This window comes from Athene cunicularia, assembly GCF_003259725.1.
Source record: "Athene cunicularia isolate RWA chromosome 19 unlocalized genomic scaffold, athCun1 chr19_part1, whole genome shotgun sequence".
NCBI classification, from domain to species: Eukaryota; Metazoa; Chordata; class Aves; order Strigiformes; family Strigidae; genus Athene; species Athene cunicularia.
The window spans coordinates 2694902-2720597 of NW_020799124.1; the positions used below are offsets into that span (position 1 = coordinate 2694902).

General features: G+C 36.4%; 1 protein-coding gene across 8 annotated transcripts in view; it reads left to right on the forward strand.

The window, feature by feature from the left end:
* The window catches only part of BCAS3 (BCAS3, microtubule associated cell migration factor), a 371871-nt gene that overhangs the window by 24704 nt on the left and 321471 nt on the right, over window positions 1-25696 (forward strand). The gene's annotated exons all lie outside the window — the stretch shown is intronic.

Sequence of the window (25696 nt, forward strand, 5' to 3'; positions counted from 1 at the left end):
GTTTTAAAAGTTTTTTTCAGTGTGTCAATGCACATTTACCTGTGACAAGCTTTTTAGAAGGAATAAAAAAGAGACTCGATATAAAATAGTTTTTTTGAGTTTAGTTTGTTCTCAGTGTAATCACAATTTTATGATTAGCCCTTTTTGACTTTAATCCTCATCAGAATTGTAATTAAGAAGTGTCTGAAGTAATATTTATGTCTTAAAATGTAATTGAAAGATGCTTTCAAGCAGCAGTCATATACCAAATTAATTATAAGCACCAAACAATTTGAGTGTTACAGCCACTCACTGTTTGTTAGCAAAATACGTGTTAAATATACGTCTTTGAGTTAGAAAAATAAGTTAACAGTCTTGCACTGTGCTCTCTGGGCAGCATTGTTGTCTCACTCCTCTTATAAAAGAGGGCCTTAAGATATTTTATGTCTGTTTGATGTTGATTCACATGATGCGAAGGGTTTATAGCTATACCCAGAGGAAAATATTTGCTTTTCAAGAGTAATCCTCTACAGAGTGATTCAAAGGCTAAACAGTTGAAGTAAATCTTCTTACAGTAGTAGGACTAATTCTGTGCCACACCCTTTTCAACTAAAAATTTAATCACTCTGGGTGTGGAGGAAGACTGTCAAATCTCTGTAAATGTCTCTGTATTATTCCTGTGTTAAACTCGAATATTAATGTTACCTGTCTTAAATGTTTTTAAAAAATGTAGGGTAGAGAAGTGAAATGTCTTTCTATTTATGTGTTTACAACTCACAAATCTGTTTATAGTGCCTTTTCTCCTTCCCCTCCCATAAATGTATGTAATCTTGTGAATAACTTTTTCTAAATAAGAGTGTGTGCAACTGGTGATGCAAATACTGCTTTTGTAGGACTTTCTGTCTTAATCCAAAAAGTGTATTTATATACATAAAGGATATGTTGGATGGAAAGAAACCTTCCTTCATACCTTTGCTTTAGAAATGTGTGAGATTTCTAAACTGCTTTTAGAATCTGAGAACTGAACAACCTGTAAGGATAGTTATTTTCTCTGTGTTGTTGTTTTCTTCAGTGAATGGGAAATACTTCAAAGATTATTGGTAGTTTCTGCTTTTCTACCAAAAAAAAAAAAAGTCGGTATGTTTTTAAAATGAACAGGTTTGCGTTACTACTTCTTGGTAGTTAAAGATCTGCAAATAGAAGATTTTTAAATCAGGCTTTCCACTGTGACCAGATGACTTGCACATCATTAAAAGGAGGAGTCTGTTCTACAGGCTCTTGTTTACCCATTTAATAAAGAACCAGTTTGCTCCCGGTGGTAAACGGTCAACAGAAAATTCTGAAACGCTTAACTATGTTTATTGTTCATTGCCTGTTATTTTTGAAAGAGTCTTTGCAAATTACCTATTTTGTCACTAGCTTTCAGACGAAGAGTTCTTTGATTGTTTGCCCTCAGCTGGAGTCACACTCCTTTTAAATTGGCTCAAGTGTTGCACTTGCTTTTTCTTCTGTTACGTTCAGGGATCATTGGATTACATTTCTATGGTGTTTATGCCTAAAGAAGAATTTGTACAGAACATTAGAACAGCTGTGTTACGAATGGCTTCTCAACCTGAATCACGATTTTAGTTCAGTTCTTAACTTGAGGTTTTTGTTCTTAACATCATTGGCTGTATATCTTAATGGCTGTGGATAGATAAAACACCTTGTTTAATCATGTATCTGAAGAAAATACCACATTTATTCTAGAGCATTTATTCCAAAGCACTTGATTTTCACTACGGTCATCTCCTCACCTACTTTGGAGATTATGCTGACTATGGCATGAAATACTGCAGCTGTCAGCACACTAATGAAAATGTGCAGGGAATAGGAGGCCTATTCTGTCTACTGAAATGGCAGGTGAAACGATGTAGCACTGACACTAAAATATTTCCCATTGAACAGAAAGGTAAACGGAGCGTCTAAAAGACTGAATGAATGATTTTCTGAAAGGCAGCTAGTCCAGAGCAGATCCAGAAGTGAAATCCAAGTCTTCCAACACACAATCCGTTATGCTGACACATGAAACTGCATTGTCTTTCTTTAATATAAACTGAATGAGACTGGACATGGTAAGGACATTAGCCCTATGGTCATAATCTTTGCAAGATGTAGTCTCAAAAGAAAACAATTCCACCAGCGCAGCCACCCTGCCCTTAACCCCGTCCTCACTAGGACACCGGGTTGTCACTTTTTTTAAGAGGAGAAACATGTGACCTCCTGAAGTGCTTCTGCTACTTCCAACACTCCTGGCTTTCTCCTGTTCAATTTTTACCTAGTTTATTGTCTAAAATCTATCAGAATCGTTTACCAAAGAGAACGATTCTGGGGGGAAAAAAAATAGTTTGACGACTTCTTTATCATTTGGATTTTTCCCTAGCTGTTCTTCAAAATTTCTGACTTCTGGTTGCTCTGTTCAAACTGTTACTCTTTTACTGGAACATTCCTGGTAATTTTGACATTTCCAAGTAAGTGTTAGTAATAAATAAGGGACATGGTTAACATACTGGAAGATTTGGTGGCTGGCACCATGTCTTATTTTTCGAGTATTTGTGGACCCTGCTGTATCTGGAGGCAATACTTAAATGTAAATTCTTTTCCCTGGCAATCATCTAAATAGAATCCATTATCAGTAGGTCTTCTAGGAAGTGCTTTGAAGTTGTTAATTTTTTGGATGGAAGGTGAAGAATAAATGCATTTTACACCCGATTTATGATAGAACTTCAGTAGGCTCTTAACTCCTCATTGCAGTCTAAGAGTTGCTGTCAACTATCACATGATATTCTTGACCATAAGAAAACATATACATTAAAGAATTATTATTACTGTGTGTACACAGTTTTGCATGATAGATGAGTCATCGTGCTTACAAATGTGTTGATGTGTTTTCTGATTTTTAGGGACTCAAGTCCCTAAAAAAGTCTCTTGAGAAATCTGAATTCAGCAGCTATGAAAATTACATGAGTAGGTTTTAAGTGTTAAAGATGCTAAACCATTAAAGTAATACAAATCGGATAGACTACAGTTTTTATCTAGATCCACTGCACTGTCATTTAATAGTATTTTATTTTTTAGGACGATATCACTGAGATATTGACACGTTCAAGTTAGGAGCTGGGATTTCCTGGTTCTGACCACTAGTCTGCATTAGTGGTTACCATCAGGAAATTCTTCTATTTTCCTTTAGCTGTAAAGTAAATACACTACAATGAGGGAAATATGATAAAAAGGTATTATTTTTTAATGTAGAACATTTGTCAATCTGGAATCCAAAGAATTTTCAAGTAGTCATGAATTAATAGCTTCAAAATACCACTTATATTAAATAACTTAAGTATTTTTTGCTATCCCTCTAATGTACCAGGTACTTTAATATAGAAAAAAATCAATTAATAATTTTGTCTGTGATAATATGCTAGGACTTCTTTCCTTCATTATGAAACAGAGATGGGTATAAAAGTACTTTATGCAAAATAATGTTTGTTCAAAATCCACGTTTAGATTTCTGTTTCATTGCTGAAATCTTTTTCATTGCCTTTTACACAGTGAAAGTTTTCTTTATAACTTAGAAATACAGTAGTTTACTGCGGAGAGGCCCTAAAATTTTACTGAATTGCAGATTTTTGACAGATCTAAATATATCTTGTTAATTTTTAGTATGTCTCCCACAGATTTAAGAACATACTAACTTAAAAATCAATTTCTAAGTTACTTGGTGTGTGAGTTGCATTTCTTTTGTAATGTAACTTAATACAGTAGTCATTGTTATAATACATGCTGATAAAACTTATGTTCCTGTGAATATCAGCATTAAGGCCTTAACAGTCAGTTTAATATTTCTTAATTTTAATTCCTAATCTCTTTGTGGCAGTCATGGTTGAGAGCCTTCTTTTAAAAAAATTATTGTACATAAAATTTTAAAATTTGCACTCTGAAATTAATTTCTGGCACCTGTTTTATGTAAAAATTCTGTAGAGAAAGAGATTTGACACCAATCCCAACCCTTGTATTCCCCAATGAGTTTTTTACCAGGAGAGATGAAATTTTTGTTTTCTAAACTTTCACCTTGTATCTGAGTTTCTTGACTAGCTTTTGGTACACACTTTTTTTTTTTTAAAGTCATCTAGTAAAATGACTGAAATGTCTAGCATGGTTTTGCTATATAATCTTTTCAAAACAATACTTTTTGCAGCCCCCAAAAAGGATGCAGTTTTGACACATAAATGGGAAACAGATTGTGTTTTTTGGCTGATACTGCTATGCTGGTTTAGATGTTGGTTCAGTCAACTTCAGTCTTAGATTACAAGACTTGCAAATTAAAGGAAAACCAAAAAGGAAAGAACATCTGCATAAATTTTGTTTCTGTGGAGTTTTCTAAAGGCCTGCTTGCTTTGTTCTTGGTGAAAAGATAAACAAATCTTTATACACACACCAAATGAACTGATGGGTTTTTGGTACATTTTAATGAATTTTCTAGGTGGTAAAACATCAAGATTAGTAATCTGTAAATTGAACAGAGATTTCCCACTCCCCCCCCAGCCAAGAGGAAAAAAAAAAAAAGTAGCAGTCGCCAAAAATCTGCATGGTAGAACCCGTGAATGTGTGCTGTTCTGAGCTACTTGGTTTAAAGATAACTAGATAAGACCAATTACATTAAATGAAAATATACTGCTGTTTTCCCCATCTGCGTTGTTGTAAACATAGTTTGGACCATACCGGATCTATAGAACACCTTCAAAAACACCAAAGAGGTCTAAAATACACTAGGCATGCTTTTTGTTCTGCTCTAATAGAGACGTACCAATACCTTTAAGTAAATGCTTCATTTTAGCTAATGGAGAAGTTTAAGGGGAAACTGACCAGTATAATTTTGTTTTAATTTAGATTACTAAGAAAAAAAAAATCTTGGTTTTGAGAGTGATTGCAAATCTGCCCTCTGGTAGATGATAGAGGTAACAGGAAAGCTGACAAAATAGAAGTGACCCTGCCAGGAGGGGGAAAAAAAAAAAGTTTGTTTAGGTGCAGAGAAGGTGGAGATAAGTAATTGCTGTGTCTTAGATACAAACCTACTTCTCCCGAGTACAGAACATTTTAAATACTTTAAACTTTAGTACCTGCCTTTCCTCAACTGCCAAGTTTTCTGATGACTCAAGTGTTTACCCCATCATGATTAATTATGAGTTACCAAACTTTGATTCTACTTATAAAGATTTTTTTCTTTTGTTTTTCTTTTTGTTTTCCTTATTAGTTAAGCAGTTTATCATACACAGGGGACAAAATTCTTGTAATGAACTGCATACCAGTCTAGCTAAAGGGTTGTATTGGTACAACTGAGGCCTTACAGCAGGGTAGGCTTTAGACCATAGTTCTGTGATTCACTGACTAGCAGCAGAGACAAAAATTCCTACTCACCTCGTCTGCTCGTGCTGCTGCTCTCTGCATCCCTGGGCTGTGTCACTTCAGCTGCTCGTAGAACCGTACAGTAAAGGAGATGACAGAAATAATCCAAGTAAAAAATAGTGCTCCAATTTTATTTTTTTAATGATACAGATTATTTCAGTCACCTAGTTTCTGAACGATTGCATGCAAAATTACAAGGTGCAACTGAGAATGTCGTCAATTGTGTCATAAAGGTGGGAATAAGAACAGGGGATGGAATTTCTTATGTTAGCTTTGCTGCTGAAGCTGGTCACCCATGAATTGAGGTCTCACTCGCTATATTGCTTTATTCTGTTTTCTGTTGTCCATCCCTCCTAACAGAGCAAAACAAAGAAGTCAGAAATCCACTAAGTGATTTGCCCCACAGCCATGTTTCTGGATAGTAATATTTCATCTTCTGTTAATGAATCATTCAGCAGGAGATGGGGGAAAAAAAATCTTGGAAGATCTTGAAGTGCAACCCAGATCTCGAAGTCATTCTTACAAAAAGTATTTGACATTTTGGTGCACTTGTCCTTTGTCTAAATAGCCAAATGTAAATGCATAAAAGATAGGAATTTTGCCAAAATCTTTTGTAGGTATGTATGGTAATCCGGTAACTAAATGAATATAGCTAATTGAGAGGTCAGTTATAGAAGATTAAAAAGGAAGAGATTGAGGCCAGTAGACTTTCCAACCCTTCTACGTGATGGAGAGTCAAGGACCTCAGCCAGTAACCTGCAGCCAGCCCGCAGCATGTGTTAGGTTTCTAGCATATATTTTTAGAAAGACATACTAATTTAATGACGTCAAGTGATGGAAAATTTTGGATGACTTGAAGAATGGGATGGAGGGCATTTAAGGGCATGAGAAGCAAGAGGTAATCTTTTTTAATCATGGGAGAAGAAAGGAAATAAGGGCAAGTTAAAGACGGAGGAGTGGTTGGAGCAAACAAAATGTATAACTCGGGCTAGCCAGCAATTTTTTTTCCCCTGCTGATCAGTTTACAAGGCAAATCAATTGGCAGCAGATTTTCAGGAAGCATGCTTTATTAATGTGACTACTGTAGATTAAAACCCACTAACCTTAGCACAAGTTTAACTCAGGAGTGTGTTTGTGGAAGTGTTAAGGTTTAGGTAGAAAGCAGCTTTACATGAGTAAGAATAGAAAGAAAGTGTTAATATTTTCTCACATGAATATTTTAAAATCACGTGACCCCATTCCTTATCTGGCGAAGTAACTAGTTAATGCTAAAATCCAGTGTCCAGTTCTAAGTGCTTGCAGCTTTAATGTTTAAAATTAGCTAGCTGTGAAATGATTTGTCAGAAACAAACAGCAAAGCTTTCTAGAAGGATCACCCAAGAGAAGGCAGTCAGCTATGATGAATGAAGTTCTTGTTCGCAGTTCTCACACTGCTCAGAGTTAACTCTCCCCGGAATATTTTTACTGGAAAGCTGCTGCAAATGCAGTGGTTGTGCCGTGGACTCACCTGGCCATGCCAGAGACCGAATCATGGCATTGAGTGTGTAAAGGGTGTATCCACTCAAGATAAAACACAGCATGTTTTTTTCAAATCACACATAAAAGTGGGTTGGACAGATGGTTATGATTTTCAATTGTATTGGACACCATGAAATAGATTTCCTGAGTTCATTAAATATTTGTGGTCTTTTATTGAAGACTAGGCAAAATTTGGACATGTTTTTTCTTTCCAGCCTTACTTTTTTGAAGACTGTTAAGGATGTATAAGTTTAAATTTCTAGAGAGCAAACTTAATTTAACTGGTTTTGTTCTAAAAAGTATGGTAGAACCTTTGAAGTTGGGTAAAGCACTCTCGTTTCTGTTATCTTTGAGGGATTGAGTCCCAAAGGCTCTCGTACTGTTGAAAAACCGTAAAGCATCATTAATTGCGAAGTGTGCTGTCCTATCAACTGCCTTGCAAAGACTTCTTTCTGTTCTAGCAGATGAAAAACAAAAACATTATCCTCTCTGCTTATTGTAGGAAAAATCAGTTTAGTCTTAACAGGTTGTGTTGTGGCTTTTAAGATTCTGAGACGCTCCCCCCTGAATAAAGTAGTTTAAATTCTTTTTAGAGATGTTGGATTTGATTGTTGTGTTATGTGCTAAAGATAGCAACGTTCTTCATCTTAAAAAGAGCTCTTCAGATCCCAGAATTTTTTCTTTTGTTTCTATAATTATATTAATGTACTTCAACTATTTTTGCAATGTTGAAGTAACGTCTACTGGTAATTCTGTGAATTTTCTCACGGATTAAAATGCTAGGAGATACAGATTTAATGGAATAAGGTACTGTTTCATTTGTAAATACCAAGGGTAGGAAAGATCTGGAGTTGTTCTGATATACCAAATGTTTATCTGAGTGAGCTATAGTAAGAAATAACCTTTGAACTATAATAAACTGTTAATCTTGGATCAAAACTAGAAGTAAGAAAATGAGTATTTAGGGTCAAACTTTGACCGGTTGGTGAGAACTATGGGTAGTTTTGACCTTCTAAAGCTTTGATTTATTAAGCTGTAAAAAGATAAACCTTTTTCTCAGCGATCCTGGGGATAGCGTGGAGGTTTGGGAGAGCAAATTTCCGAGCTGAGGCATAGTTTCATTTTACTGCTGTTCCAACCCCCCGTGCGTGTAATGGTACGGGGAGGAGATGGAGGGAAGGAAGTAGCTGTTTGCTAAATGCACAGCCAGATAAAACCAGCTGGAGCACATACCTTCCTTGAGTAACTTGTCAAAAGAAGCACTACAGGGAAAAGATAATGCACAGCACCATTACAGGCAAAGCTGCTGGTTCCAGGGCCACTTTAAATTCCACTTTAAATTATTAAATACTGTAAACGCTATAAAGTTAATTAGAAGAGGAACAAACTCTACAAAGATAAATGTGTTTTCAATATGTTTCTCAGGGAGGGTACAGTAGAAACCAGTGAATGAGAGGAAATTTATTTCTGGCAGCACTCTAGACATGGAACTGTGGTTGAACTTTTTACCCTAATTACGTCCCCGCTAATGCCTGCAGCGGTCTGGAATCAAAGTGGCCCTTCAGGCCCTGGAAAGTCTCTGATGTGGCGAGCGTTTGTTGTGTGATGAGGGTTACTTAAGAAAAAACGGAATATTGTGACAGGATTTTTCAAAATTTCTCAGTTACCACCCACCTCACTTGTTGCCTACAAAAATAGAGTAATTGTTTGCATCTGTGTGTTTTTTTCTGTCTTAGAAATAACTGTTATAAATCAATGTGACAGACCCAGAGAACAACCGAGGATTATATTTTCTTTGCGTATATGTTTGAGGGTTATTTCTATGTTATATACTGTAAAAAGGATTTAAAGTGCATTGCAAAATAGTTAGCAATTTCAGGATGATTTAAGTTCTCTTTTTCTGAGGATACTAACGCAATCAGATGCTGTGTTCTCAATCAGTTCTAAGAAATGCTATTTAATATGTTTTTTTTCCTAAATAATGGCTGTCACTTCATCCACGTAGTTGTAGCAGCTAATTGCAAACTACATTAACTTACAGCCCTCTGTATTGTTACACAATTGCTGCCACTTGAGTAATTCACTACAACTTGACAGTATTTGAGCTTTGCATTTGTTACTAAATGCCATTTTCTCTTTTGCAGTGGTCTCTCTGGAGTCCTTCTTGTCCTTTTTCTTTTCTTTCTTTCAATAATATTTAATGTGCAGAGGAAGCGTCAAAGGAGTTTAAGCTCAAGCATTCATGTATGGATTAGATTCTTTTAAATCTCTGAAGTATGGAAAAAGACAATTAAAACACAATAAGTGGAATCCATTTAAAAAACCCATGATATAATTACTCTGTTTCTTTACTTATGACCTGTTTTTTGAAGTAGAATGAATATATTTTGGTAGCGTTAAAGTTTTAAGTTAACAAATAATTTAAAATGCATAATGCAGTATTTTTTTTCTTCAGTAACACAAAATAGGGATTTAGAAGGCACCTTCTTTGTGCAAAAGCTGTAAGGCAGGCTCTTAAAAAAAAAAAAAATCTTGCTTAATCCCTTCTTTAAATTCTGTCTAGGCAATATATTCAGGATATCACTTGAGGAGACCCATTATTGCACTTTTGGATGGTTGCTCACAAACTTGGTTTTAAAATTAATTGTGATTTAAATTATTAATAGAATATTTGTACAGTATAATGATCTCATTTTACAGATGCCATATTAATAAAAGTTCTAACCAATTTTGCCTGCACAATTTGCTGGCCTGTATCTCCCATTTCAGCATCTGCTGTATTAGGTGACTGTCTCTGTGGGGAGAAGGCAGTATTTCCATGTGCCTTTCCTTAGCAATTGTAATTCCTCCTGGAAAGATCAGCTGAATTTAACTATGAAATTCCTCCAAATTTTATAAAAAGTGGTGCAGTAAAGGAAGTGGCTATGTCAGTGGCTTCGCTGAGAGAAAGACTATAACATAAGCTAATGCTCTTTTTCACATTAAGCGATTCACAGAGGATCTCGACCTTAAGGCCAGTTCAAAGAAAAGCAGGCTATTCATTTTGCTATTCACAGGACTCCTTGTTCAGAGTAATGATTTTTCAGGTACTATTTCCTAAGTTCATACCAGCTTTTCATTTCCAGTGAAAATTCTGCAAGTCTGTAAAACATGGTCTGCTATGTCAAGTCATAAAGTAAATTGAGTAAGACGTAAGAACGTGGAATTAATGGGCACTTGTGAAAATTTTGGCTTACCTGATGTGACCAGAACCTCATAGAGGCTTTGCTGTTCACGGCACTTTTCAAGTGCTTTAACCATAAGATCTAAACTTATTTCTGCTCAAATTCAGTCATATGCACTCTAAAGCCTTCTAAATTCTGTCTTGGAGATGGGATTGTTTTCAAGCTTCTCAAAAATTGTAATTTGAGCCAAATACTAGCACGTAAACAAGGTTTAGAATACACATAAGCAAGGGAAAGATGTCTTATAATGGTTGCTGTTACGCCATTTGATGCAGAGGCTACTTACTACAGAGGTGATGAAGTGTTGCACAATCCCAGTAGTTTCTGCTGATGTTGCTAATAGCACCAACGGCAAACCTATTTTAGATAAAACAGGTTGGTACAAGGTTTTGTGTTCAACGCTGAATCCAAAAAGTGGTTTTGCATGAGGGTTGGGATGGCAGGCGGGCAGGCGTGGAGCTGCTTGCTTAATTTGGCCTTTGGTGGTGGTGATTACATGTGAGATGAGAAGATGTCAATAGGCCTGTCAGAGCCATGAATCATAAGGTAAGGCACAGAAAAGAGAAAATAAATCTGAAATCTGAAGAAATTTCTTACAAGAATCAACAGAACAAAATATTTGGCCCTTCATAATGCTTTTTTCAAGTCAACAGTTGCAGGTAAAGACACCTTTTAAATATTGATAATTGAGTACTCCGTTGCACAGAAGCTGGGACCTTTAACATACACAGATTGCAGAGGAACATGACTCTCATCATAGCTGAGCATTGGTCTGTGTTTTTGAAGCAGCTTTGTAGCCTACTTCAGAAGGAGTTCTGTTGACTCTCAGATTGCTTTTAGCTTTTGGTAGTTTGTTAAATGTAAGCAATAATGCCTCATATATACAGTTAATGTACATATGCTGCCGTAATCAACTGCTGTCTCTATTATGCTGTCTTCTGATATGCCATTGATCAGAAAGTACTGTCAATAAAAACCACCTCAGAATAAAGCCAAAAAAAGTTTGGTATTGATTTGGAGTTTTATACATATTGGCAGTTTATAAAATCTAGGGCTAGCTGTGGCTGTAAGTGGCTCCACAAAATGCTGCTTGGGTTCTGCACGTGCTCGGTGAAATTTAGTTGGAGCTGAGATATTTCAGTATCAATGTCGCTCCCCAAAATTTTATATTTTTCTGTTAACCTGTGACATGTGACTATCTCTTGATATGCAAAAAGTTTCTACATATTTTTTTATTTTGGTCCATCTTGTGTGATCTTGAAAATCAGTCTAGCGTTTGTTACAATACAAATTCCATGCCTTTATTTCAGTGGTGAATTCTGCTTTATGAGACAGAAAGAAGGAGGGCAAGACAAATCTTAAATTCATTTCATTCTGTATTTTTTGAGGAAACACATTACCGGATTGTAAACCTAATCAGCTGATCATAGAAATGTTAACCTTTGATAGAGGTATGACAAATGCAGTTGTATTCTACTCAGAAGTTAATCTTCGCTTCTGCTCTCCAAGATTTGCAGAATTTTTTCCAGTTAAGCATGTTCACAGAATAATTGAGGACAGCTAGTGCAGGTTCGTAACTTTTGCATAAAAGAACGGTTTGGTTACGCACAAGAACAAAAATCTAGTCCAGAATATACCAGAAAAAAATCCTTCTGATCTGGAAAGTGGAGCTCCAGATGTACTTTTCCTCAGTGATAGTATGGTCAAGTAAGCCTTGTAGATAAACAAATCTCTTGAGATGCCGCTAATCTTCCTATATTAACTAACTCGAAATATGATGGGACAGCTCTGTTTTGTAACATGTGGTATGTCTCAGTGAAGTGGAAAGTGTGTCACACTCTAGTCTCTCTGCAAAAGCATGCCACAGCTGAAAAGCCAGCTTGTGCTATATTTTACACTTCAGCGACAGGCATGCCACATGCCGTGGGATGGAGCAGTGTGATACAACATGCTGCGGTACATAAAGGTAGGTTGCAGGCTGTTGTACGGCTTTCTTTAGCTTCACGTGTTTTGAAATTTAAAACAAAAACCCAACAAATCTAGAAAGTCTCTTCTTATGGTGAGGATGAGTAACGTTGTTATGGGCAGAAGACAGTAACACAAACATGTAACATGCTGCTGGTAATGCAGAACGTGGGAAGAGCCATCTGCTGCCAGAACCGAAGAGTAATTTGGAGGTTGCTAAGCATTTTAATGTTTTTAAGGATTCCCCTTCCCTTTTACTTTTCTCTTTGAACTGACGGTTCTGTTCTTGTAGTATCTGGTATGGTAATGCCAATATGTGGATAAAACCTACTCTTAAATTTCCATTTCCTTGTTGATGTATGACACAGTCTGACACCTTGACTACAGATAGGAAGCAAAGGAGCTATTGATTTAATTGCACAAAAGTGAACATAATTGTTGTCGAATGTACTCAGAACTGTAAAAATCCGTGATCTCCATTGGTTCAAAACATCTGTTCCAGGATTCTCAAGAAAATTTGTATTTTCAGATTATTCCCACATACAGCCCCAAGAGTGGGAACAACACTTCATTCTGTGTTCAGTCAGGGGTTTTGCCTGTTTTATCAACTGTGCTGTGTGATTGAGGGTCACCTCATTGTATCAGCAGTGGCATCTGAATGTTCGCCCAAAGTTGCAGACGATGATAATGTGTAAAACTGGTGAATTTATCTTCATTGCCCATTAGCAGGTTGGCTTTTTACTATATCGAAATTAATGTTTTGATCTTCATTTATTTAATGTAGAGCGCTCTCAGTGAGTGGATCTTTTCCTGCAGTAATGGGCATTTTGCTGCATCTTTTCTGCTGACAGAGCTCTGGTAAACTTTAGGAACTAGGAGGATTTTTGTTGTAGAGGCTGCAGCGGAGGAGTCTGTTTCTGTCAGTGTCCAGCTAATCACAAGTTTAGTCTTTGATGTGCTAACTGCAAAGTGGAAATAGCTCGCCTTCACCCATGGTTGAGTCCATATAGGAAGGGATGGCAGGAATCCGTGTATCTGCATTTTTATTCAGTGTACAAGAAAAACATCATAAAGTTACATGAGCAAATAGCCTGAAAATGCTCGAACATGAACGTCAGAGTAATGGGTACTCAATTCAGATAACTGTATTGTATCACCTATAAACACTTATTTTTTGATGAGAGGATTAATGCTCTTTGTCTACAGAAACATGTCTTCAACGTTATACCTGTTTTGATCTTTCAGTTTTAAGTAAAATGTTAGGAACAATTAATTAATCTTTATACTAGTTTGAGTCTTTAAATGAACGTGCAAAGCATATTTATAGAGTGGTAGATCTCCCTGCAGCCATCAGTCTGGTTTTAATGTTATTTTCTTTGTTTGGAAAAAAAAAAAACAAACCAACAACCCCAATACAACAGAAAAAAACAACTTTAAGTATCTTTTATGTAGACACCCATTTTATATTAAAGCTTTCTTCCCATCTCTCTCTTTTCCCACATTTATCTCTTAGTAGCATAAGTAAGTTTAGGTGTATTGCACTTTTAGATTAAACTCAGAACAGTTTAAAATCTGATATACACTTTCTATTTTGTTTTAGAAGCTTATTTCTTTGGTGATAAATTTATGTATTCTGATCTCTTTAAAGAAACAGATGCAGTGTGTTATGCTATTAGTGGAGGAGTATGTAGGAGTTATTTTCTTACAGAATACTACATTAATTTCCAGATGAATTTGCTGATAATAGTTTTTTTTTTTCTATTCTCATATGTGATCACTTTGTACTTCTCAACAAGATGTAACATTCTTAAATATTTTTAAGGGAAAACTTTCTATATATTGCTTGTAAGTAAGGACTTTAGACACCTTTAAAAAGAAACAGCAACATCTGGAACTATACGGTTTAACATAATGACCGATTTGGCCCACAGTACCTTGCTCTGAGCATTTGAAATGTGTCTGAAATTCTCAGATGCAAACTTTAAAAATGGGCTGGCAACTGTTTTTCACAGGCATGAGACTTCTGTATTGTCTACTAAAGTTACTATGACCTGCCTGGTGATGAGTCAGTATTAAATACTGCATTCCAACATCTTGCTGCATTATTAATGCAACACAGTCTCCTTTTTTTTTTTTTTTTTTTTCCCTTTTTTTTTTTTTTTTTTTCCCTTCTCTACCACCTATGCTCTTTCTCTAGTGCTTTTCGAGTAGTAAAGCTTTTGAATTAGGACTTTTTTGCTGTGTGTTTTTGTGAAGTGTCTTGTATGTTCATGGCACTGTGATAAATGCTATCGGTGGGGCGTGTGTGTAGTATGTCCATTATGCTCCATTGTTGGGGCGAGTGGATGCACTTGATCTCCTGGAGGGCAGTGCTGGCCTTCCCACTTACAAGCAGCACTTGACAGCTGATTCATGGGCTGGTAATTAGACCAGCTTCACAGGAGGCTGTATAGCCAACACTCTCCACAGCAAATATCCCCCTGTGAACTGATAAATAAGGATAAAACAGTCGGGAAGAAGCCAGCTTGGAAGCCAACAGAACATAGGGTGGTTTTGTTTTTCTTTTGTTTAAATTAAAAAATGGATCTGATGGGGAAAAAAACCTGAGGCTTGTAGTCTTTCGTAACAGAGAGTGAAATATGTGTAGACAGAGAACACCTTATTTTTTCTCCAAATTCAGTGAATTCCAAATACAAAGTTAATTCATTACCTTACCTAGCCCTATGGAGAATATAGCAATTCCCTGGCACAAAACTGTCTTTTTATTAAAATCTCAACCAAAGGTACACTGTTGTGAATGTTTTGCTAAAAGTACGTATTTTTTATCATAGCTCTTTAATTAAATTGAGAAAAAGTTGACAGGTTATATAAACAGATGTGATTTCCCTTGAAAAGGACAGCATGTGCAGGAACATTTTAAAACCACTTACAAATGGTAACATATACATGAGGGTAGACGTGAAGAATACAGCAAAGAATTTACTTGCTTTACAATAAGCTTATTTTAATGTGTATTACCACTGAGTATTCTTCGAACAGTGTTACAAAGCTTGTAATCATATGGCAATGTAATTGATTGAGTTACAAGTTTTGCCTTTTAATGAAGTTTAGCTTCTTTAAGAATCAGTTTTGCTAAAGACAAAATGGACATAACTTTGGCTTAAATAGATACAACATAACAGGGTTGCTTAATACATTTGTCTTCTATAATTTATAGAAATAATTTATGCCTGGTCAGCTAATTGTGATGATACAGATTTACCTGTAAGCAGGAAAGGTTTATACGGTACAGCACCAAGCAGTAAAAGTTATTTTCACCTGAGGATGGGGATTTATGTCACTGCAGAGACAGACAGACAAGATCCTGATGGTTTTCCTGCAGCGCTTTACAACCTTCAGGACCAGCAGACCACTGTCCAGCCTCAGGTTCTCTCACAGACCACGACCTGAGTTATGCACGGAGACAGGAGCCAGTCCTTCCTGAGTTGGTCCTGGCTCGCTTTAAGTTAGACTCTACACTGTGAAGAAACGCCTCGCTTGTGAAATTACAGAGACAGAATACTACTAACCTTGAAATCAAAACAGTAGGAGGAGAAATGGTGAATGCAGTTGTTAAACATTAGCGTTGGTAAGATGTAGGGATCAGTGCTTTGGGTACTGTTTTGATCTTTTTCACGATTTTCATCAAAAGACTTTGAAAGGAGTGGTACTTCTGTTCCCAGTTCTCGGCATCTTTGTTCTGCCCCCCTGATCTAATGTTGCAGAGGAGCTGATGTATGTTAGTTCACCTTTATCTATTTTCTTTGCTCATAAATTAGCGGTTAACCTGCGTATTGTACACACAGATGGCTATACTGCTTTGTGCCTAGTGGTCATTTTGGCACAATCACACAAGTCCCATCTCTTTTCATACACAAGCAATGTGGTTTTCTTTTGGCATGTCTTTCTTTGGGTGTTCAGGCTGAGACTTGTAGTTTACCTGTAACAAAATGGTTTGTCTGCAGACTTGACTTTCTGAAAATATATTTGTTGAGACTGAAGGTGGTGAGGTAAGAGGGTAAGATGGAACTTTTTTTGTTAGACTGATAGACTTGATCAGAATATTTGAGGAAGATGCATGAGTGAAGTTTGTATCTCTTGGTATTTAACACAAATATTTTAGTGTTGTATTGAATAATTTCCTCTTATATTTAAAGGATTAGATGTAGTAACATATGTCTAAGATCACTACAGGTTTTTCTTATTTAGAAATAAGTGCTTCCATACTTTTTGCAATTTGTGGTACACTTAAAATGTCTCTGCTGTTTTGTGTTTCACTTCTACACACACATTTTTGGGAAGTGTCACTTTCTCAGAAATCTTACTCTGCTTTTCCTGATTTTGAATGAATCTGTTAAGTACCATGAATGAAAGTAAGAAAATTACTTACAGAGTTGGGTTTTCAAGCTTTTATTGTGAAAAGCTGGGCTGCAGAGAGCCAGTTTCAGAGGACTAGATGGTGAAAGCCTTAATGAGAGCTTTTTCTGCAAAGGTGTTTAAGGAATAAATAATGCAGTCCTTGAATTTATTTTTTTTTTTTTTAGTTTTTCATTCTGGTGTGCATCCTTCAGAAAGATGAGAATACTGCAGTACTGAAGGGAGCTCAGAGGAGGACTGCAGATATGTGCTAGAGCTGGAAAACAAACCTTTCAGGCATTTTAGGTTTAAAAGTCTTTTTCACTTTAGTGCAGATTAGTTAGTGACTGGATTTCTTTGGGTTGTTACTGATTTATGCAAAAGATAATTGAAGGTGAGCTTTTTTTTTGTGTTCGTGACAGACATAAAAGCTGAAAAGCAGAATATGTACAAATTCTTTCTTGCAATGAAAAGGAATTTCATAAAAATAAAATTATCTGAATGTTGGAAAAACTCACCATAAAAATAGAGGACTCATTGTTGCTTGAAGTCTTTTAAGACCAGATTAGGTTGCTTGGTAAAAAATAATTTCTTTGAGCTTCTGGGACATTTTGTGTATGGCCTGGAAAGAGAAGATGATCCTTCTAGTATTGAAATCTGTTAATCTGAGCAAACCTTCTTCAGGAGACTGGAGGAGAACAGAATTGCCTTTGTGGCCTCACCATGCTAATAATGTTACTACAGAGATGATAATCAAATCTCATGCTTCAGCTTTCCAGTGTAAAGGCTAAGGAAGGAATTTTTCCAATATACAATTAATTAACTCTGTACAGGTTTGGTTTTGCTTTTCTTCCCCTTCTCTGAAGCATCAGAGTGGCCACAGCTAGAACAGGTTACTGGATAATCTTATCCACTGTGCTGCTAGAAACTTCCACTTGTGTCGCTGTCAGGGTCCTCATTCTTCTATGGAAACAGCTTTTTCTTTACTTACTGTTAGATCTGATGCTTTATAGAGCAGTAATTTAAAAAAAATCTTGCCGGAGCAGCTTGCCGTACAGATCATTTGGGGATACCTTGTCTGGGCAGTTCCTTGGACTTGCTGTCACTTTTCTCCCTCCTGTTTTCTGGATGTGAGAAGCTGCCCAGCGCCGGGCTGAGCCGCTTTTACAGCATTTGAGGTAGATGTAAGAGTAGATACCTGCGTGCAACTTAACAGCCCACGTCAGACCAGAAACCGAGGTGATGTACTGGTCCCTTCGGACAGGACATTGAAATAAGCTGTCATGTGTAGAGTAATATTCCATTTAAGGCACACGACAACGTTAATATTTACAAAAACATCTACTATTTTTTTATTTAAAAAAAAAAAAAAATCCCACAGGTTGTTAAAGCTGTGCCTAGTAAGAGATGGTTGTGCCATTAGTTTGAGTATCATCTCAGTATATAAAGTTTAATATTTTTACCTCTTCCTAAAGGCACTCCTTAGAGTAAATAAAACTAAGGCTGATTTCTAAGTTGTGTCTCCTATAGGAAGTTGTAGTGCCCAAAATAGTCACAGTGTTCTTTCTTTTTGCAGGGCAGGGGCCATTTATTTTCTTTAAAACCTTTTTTTTTTCTTCTTACAATAATACGTACTTATACAATAATACAAACTTTGTTCTCATCCAAGCTCTTACTTCATAATCAGCAAATCAACAACGACACAGTCATCAACCCACCTTACCACAGTTCCACCCACCTTAGCACAGCCGGGCAGTTGCTTATCTCTCTTCCAAGGCCACTTTCTCCTTCTCCAGGCCTCGTTGGACGCCGCCATTTTGTTCCCCACACAGGCAGCCCCTCGTTGGACGCCGCCATTTTGTTCCCCACACGGGCAGTCTCATTTACCACAGCTCCACAGCTCCACACTCCAGAGCCAGGCTGCTTCTCACACACGCAAAACAATCACGTAACCACACAAAATGACCCCTTACACTTATTACCCACGCAACATAAAATGACAGATACTACAATCTACAATTAACTTCCTTAAGCTTCAAGACTTTACTATACAAACGCCATTAAAAAGACACAAAGCCATTGCTTGTTGACCATGCGGTGTATCCAGAGAATTCCCCCTTCTTTGTTTTTAAATCAAGGCCTTTAGTATACAAATTAGTCCTTTTAGAATAGACAAGGGGTGCCGCATCACAGTGTCAACACCTTCTGTAAAATCCAGTATACTTGCTGAGTTTTTAAGTCTTTCCTCATTACTGCTGTTCTCTGTAGTTCTTTCCTCATTACTGCTTTTCTCTGTAGTTTTTTAATAACAGGAAAATAAAGTCCTTCCAAATTTGGCCGACATCCTAGTTCATACATTACAGCAGCAACTTTTGGGGGTGTCTCAACCACAACTGTAGGATCTGTCCAAGACTTGGATCCAGTAGGTGACCTGCCCTCGGTTGCAGCTGCAGCAGCCGTCAAATCATGAAGCATCTCAAGAGGGAGTACGGTAGAAAATTGAAGAGAGGTACCAGTGTGACCATAGTAGAATGAAAAGTAAGTCTGGGAACATACAGTGTAGTAACATACGTATGCTAATGGTTAAGTTTTTTTAGAAACAGTGAAAAGTTACGGTTTTGAAAACTAAATTGTACTTCAGAATAGACTAATAAAACCAGTCACCTGGCGTAGTTTTGAAACATGAAATGAAAACAGAGGTTTTTTTCTTGTGAAAAAAACCCCGTAAAGATAACAGACAAATCGTGACAGAATAATTGTCTGATGTTTTTTTTTAATTCATTGTTTTGATTTTATGTAAACTAATGGTAACTATATGACGACATGATAAAAGTCAAATTGCTTTTGGCTGGAAGTACGTGACCCGCTGTCTGAAGCTGGTTTATTAACAGGTGTTAAATTTACTGATCTGCAAAACGTCTGCTAGAAGGCTTGAAGCTTCTCTAGGTTTAAATGTTATTAACCTTTCTCAGAGAGTGTAATTCCCATTTGTGGATTTGTCCCTTCTTTTCTCTCAGTGGGTACTCATGTGCGTAAGGAAAGTAAGGTTTGACCTCCAAGGTATGGAAGCAGTGTTCTCTAGCTGTTGCAGTAACAAATACCGTTTTAGGCTTTAAGAAAATAAATCAGTCCGCTATATTTAGCAAGACGTTTTCTGTAATTTTTGTTACATCTGGGTTTGTTGTATTTAGCTTTGGAAGGGAACGGACGCTGTTCTGTTGAGGTCAGAGATTATATTAGGCTGCTCCTGTATGCTGTGCAGTAACTCCTCGTTTCACAACCCAATGGCATCAAATCTGAATATGGATTTGTTAAATGTTGTTTAAATAACTTGCCAGGTAATACCTGGAAGTATCAAAACTGGAATAGTGATTAAATGAAGTACTTTTTTTTTTTTTTTTTCCTCGGATGTCAGATCAAGTATGCTGACGTGCGGAAGGTTTTTTTTATGCTTTTTTCACTATAGAAAACTCTTTATGTTGCCCTGCACATTAAAAAGGTCAGTACATGAGGTAAGAAGAAATCTTTTATAATTTCCACACTAAAAGAAAAAAAAGAGAACAAAAAGGATCCTTACTGCTGAAAAACCTGCTGCTAATATGTGCAATATTTGTCCTGAGTAAATACAGAACGAAACTGCCTTGAAAGGGTACAGAGCAAGGCAGATGTAATGTAATTCATCGTGTAATTAGAGAAGGATGGAGCTCATTGTAGTGCAGTTTCGGCAGGCGAGAGGGACATGCAGCATACTGCCGAGTGGCACCTTAGACGAGGATCAGTTTATACATAACAGCTGGAAATAAGTTATTGCCCTTGTTCCGTCATGTGAAGTCAAGTTACCAAAAGGACTCTCTGGGTAGAGAATGTTGTAGGGATTATCCGCGGACAGTTATATTGTCTTTACTAAAGAACATCAAGACATAACAACTGAATCAACAGATGCTGAAGTTAACTAGTCTTTAGAACAGCTTTTTGTGGCGAGCTTGTATAAACTATTTCTAATACTTGATATTAGAATCCCTGTAGTGTTGTGTTCTAGAGAAGTGATAGTTTCTTCTAGATTTCTTAGATCAGTCCATGTAACCTCTTCACGGGATCTCCATAATTTATTACAATTTCACCTCTTCCTGAAGTTTTAATTCATTTTGTCATTTCAAAATACATCGACACATTGGCTGTTAATAGTAATTAATTGACTGTTTTCCAAAACAAATTTGCAGAGCCTGTATAAAAAGAGTACAGGTGATAGGAAATATTTTTATGTAATAATGGCCTGTATTACTGTACACTTTTCCTTAAGGAAGGTTGTACCTATTATTTTAGCTATTTTCTTGCTATCTAAAAATCTGTTATGATGCCATAACTTGTGTCATTGTTCCCAAGTGACATCATCGTGTATCTCATCATGCTCACGTTGTATACATGTAGAGCAAAAGCAGGTGGATGGAGATTCTTCCTTTGAGCTCCTTTTTCCAACGATTCTAGCCCTGTCTTTTATGAAGGTAGTATAAAATACACGATGATGCACTTTGTTGGCCAAAAAGCTTCCATCCTGACATGTTTTTTTTTAAAATGCCACTATTAACTGGAAAATATCTCACATAAAGAATGCCTTACAAAGACCTGGTGGGCAGCTTTTTCAGCAAAAGCTCTATTTCAATTTTATGCCTCTCAAACATTTTTTTTGTTTGTTTCTTTCTTTCTGGGCTCATGAGTCCATTCTGTAATTGATGTTCACTTTCCCTTTGAGTGGGATGTTGTTCATCCCGTGGCAGAGTGGGGAGAGGCAGCAGGGAGGAAAGTAAACACTTGTGAGCAGGCAGAGTAAAAATCTTTATAGGCACAGAAAATTTTGGCCTTGTGTTGTTTTCATCAGTCTTCTCCGTTTTTATATATAAAAAGTGTGTGTGTTTTGTACAGTATATTTGTCTCTGTGTGCAAACATTTTACGCAGAGCTTTTATAAACTGTGTGACTCATAGCTAGCAAATCTGTGAAGAGGTGATAGTTATGTCGTGATGCATAAGCACAGATGTAGTCAAGTGCCAGCTGTACAAGGCATCTGTTATTTGTCTTATATTGCTGCATGGCAACAGTCAAATAGAAGATACAAGAGCCTGAGTGTATTTGTGTATTTATTAATACCAATATTTTGAAATTGTTGGGGAATTGATGTCCATTACCTTTAAAGAAGTCGCTATCTCTGCGCTGAGCAGCTATTTTAACAATCAGGATACATAATGAAAATTTGTCAGTCTGCGAGATTAATTTGCAGGAGTTTTATTAGTGACAGACTTGATGTTATTACCAGACTACAAAGCCCAGTGTTTTCACACTCCTATCTTAATCTCTTCCCTGTACATAATCATTACTGGTGCACTCGAGATGTGATCAGAGCCCTTCTCATCAATGAGACATACGTAAACCTGCAGTCCTTCAGTTTATCAGCACAAAAGCTTCTTAGCCAGAAGTCTCTTTGCTTTAGTTTCTCCCAAACAAGGCTAAGATAGGGCATCTACTAGAGTCTTTCAGGCATTTTTACCTACAATGTCTGTATGATCCTTTGATGACATGAATATTCGGGACTAGTCCTGAATTAGAGCAAGATGCAGGAATTTTGGTTTGGTACAATTCTAAGGTTTTGAGAACTTCTCATTGCTGAGAGATGCTTTTGTGAGTTTGTGGGGCTCTGTCTTGCAATCTGTGGTTTTGTAACTGAAATTTAAATATACTGATTACACTAAACGTATTTTTTCATTCTCCTAGGTGGTGTAATTTTTAATATTTGATTGTGTATTTGTTTGATAATTCAGTGAAGAAAATTGTTAAGAACAAAGCATTTTGCCTAAGTAAATTTTTCTGGAGATCCTGCAAAGGACTCCAGGCTGTTTATCAATATTATTTTGTCTTACTGAATCCAGCAATTCTATTTGTAAATTTAAATGGGGCATTTTGCTTAAATCTTCCTGCTCTGTGGTAACATAAGAGAATAATGAAATAATGTAGGTCGTGTGAATGTTACAGAAGAAGGGAAACACATTCGTTCTCTGCTTTCGATTTTGGCAGGTTTGGGTTCAAATTCTTAAATGAGTTAAAAGGAGCTGAGATGTCTACCTTTTAAAAACTGTATTTGGGACTCAGGGTAGATTTTTGACTTTAACAATGTGAAGGGAACACTGTAATTAAGTCTGACTTCCTCTGCAACTTGGGCCATAGAAATCTCTGAATTCCCTGTTTATAGAAAATTGGGAATTAGGAGTAGTTCAGTGGAGGTCACAAAGTGTCAGCAAAAGCTGCGTTGTGCTGCTACTCTGGTAGCAAGCCAGTTCTAGCTTTTGCAGCCCTATTGCACATCTTTTATTGCTCAATTTGTGTGCTTCTGCTTCCTTTCTTACTTCCAAGCTTGTCAGACCTTTCACTGAGCCCTTTCCGTGAACTAACCTGGGGGGAGAATTCCCTCTCGAGGAGAAAGCAAGGACAAAGTGTTATTTTTCTGTTGATTTAATACACTCAAATGGGTCAATATAGAATCCATTGCGTATCAGAGGCCAGGTAGGGAAAGTACACAGAATCACTAAGCCTGAACTTTTCACATCACTGAAATGGAGGAGGGAAGGATAGCTCTTATTACTGCTTGTGAGTAGTGTGGACTAATCAAGGTACCCTTATTATTTTTTAAGTGCTGTGGCAGGGAAATGAATCCTTAGATCTATGTCTATAATCCACATTCTCCAGTCCTAGAAGAATTGATCTTGCTGCCAGCTGAGGACATATAAAGGAGGGTAAAGGAAGACCATTCAAAATGCTCATATTTGAAGAATGGTTGAGAAATAATGTTGTTGGAAAAGAAGTGAAATTCTGCAGTGTTGGAGAATCCTTGCTGTGTGGAATTCTGTTGAACAATGAAATTGAAATCCTTGATTTCTTTTTTTTTTTTTTTCCCCCCCAGCAAGTTTAAACCATGTTATTGAGTTGTTACTGAGGCTTGATTGGAAAAGAACGTGACATTATGGATCTCAGCGTTGTGTCATTACTCGTTTAGGTACAGAGCTGTCAGAGTAGAATTTATAAATTTAAATTATGCTAATTTAATGAATATTGTCTCTAATGAATTGCGAGTGCTCAGTCACAAATGAGGCTCATAATAGGCCATTACTTTGAACAGGGAGAGCAACTAAAATAATCAGAAGGAAATGGTAGAGAGAGAAATCTTTTCTAGTGATGGAGACTTTTTTTTACCTTTCCACCGTTGCAAAGATTGCCAAAGAGCAAGTATTTGTGCTTCCACCCTTTTGTGTTATAGTTGGTGGATAAAGCACTTAGCCAAAAACCAGGACTTTTCTGGGAAAACATTGTTGGCTATCTGAAGACTCATGATAATGCTGTGCTGCTAGGAACACAAGCATGATGGAACGAGAAAGGACTGTGAGTGTGACTTTTTCTGGCTCTTGCCATTTGGTTCTGCTGATTAGATCCTAGGAGCATCCTCAAATGTATTTGACCTTGTCTTTGTATTTACTTTAAAAAACAATAAACATGCTTATTATTTTTTGATTGTGGATTGCAGTGTACCTTGAAATTAAAAGAAAGATAACATCTGGAAAGACTTCTGAATTGGAGCTATGTAGAATATCGGAGTATTTCTGATCTAGTCAATATAATATAATATAATATAATATAATATAATATAATATAATATAATATAATATAATATAATATAATATAATGTAATATAATATAATATAATATAATATAATATAATATAATATAATATAATATAATATAATATAATATAATATAATATACTTGATTATTAGCACTTGAACTCAAGTTACTGGGTTTTAGCCATTGTGGTTTAAAAAAAGTATTGCTAGAATGGTCTTATGTGATCAGTCAAAAGAAAGGTATGACATAATAATAATTATTCTTTTGAGTGGCAGGATTATTACCCATAATTTTGTTGGTGTAATGTGTATTAAAGGTACATACTCTTGAGTTGTAGTCATGTCGTTAGTTATATGTCAAGTCAAAATGGAACTGTTCAACACAGGCTTATATGGAAATAGTAATCGTCATCAATTATGTTGTTATAATTTCAGCTATATTGGTGATTTTTGTTTTGAAATAAGAATCTGTGTATCCTTCTATCAAAATAATAATTTCCTGGAGGTAATAAATGTACTTAAAACCAGAAAAAGTTTATACATAGACCTTGCTGTGGTTTTCTGTGTTTTGTAGCAGCAATGAGCTTCTAATGTAAAGTAACTCGACTTGAAGCTCACTGTTTTAAAAGTGTTTTTGAAGTGCCTTTGAAGTGTTTAAAAGTAATAAATAGCACCCTCTAGTTATTAACCTAGGTATGTGCCTAGAAAAATGTATATTTTGGGAAGAAATTCAGTAGGCAAAATGTCAAAATACATTTTTTCTATTATTCTTTGACAGTTGTCTTTCTGTGCCCATGTTGTATATTGTTTCTCTGCTGCATATTTACTGTATATACTGTTTTATTGTCTTGAGGCATTTGAGGTAAACAGTTGGCATTTGTACTCTAGTTCTCCAGAATATTCTTGAGCAGCTCGAGCAGATCCAAAAGACAAGCAAGTGTTGTGTCAGGAATTGTGTTAAACTCTGTAAAATAAAACAGATACGGGCAAGGGGAAACACCCTCTTTTACCAATACTTAGTATATGTTTGTACAGCTGGCGATTTGTGCTCCTTCATATTCATTGACCTAGAAGTAGCCAACAGTTTAATGCGTTCTTGGAGGGGAAAAAAGGTGTTATGGAAAAGAACTGCCACATCAAAGCCTCTCCTCAGCTTGTAAAATGGTTTCCACCACTACCTTCCTCAAGCCTATCGGAACACTCAGCACTTTCTCCCTCTCAAAAGAAAGCAAGCCTTTTTATTAAGGAATGGCCTTGGAGCTTTATTTATATTAAAATGATAAAAGTGACACAAAGCAGTTGAAAAGATCTATATAGTTCAAACAAAAGTCCATCAGAGATGTAATGTAAATTCTGTGTAATGTGTCTCTATCAAATCAAGTCATACGATTCAGCTGTTGCATAGAGGCAAGTAAGTACTCCCTTTAGGAAAGTGTTGCTCTGTGGAATATTTTTTTAAACAACTCGAATGTGGTCTAAAACTTCATGCCTATCAAATGGTTTGTATTTT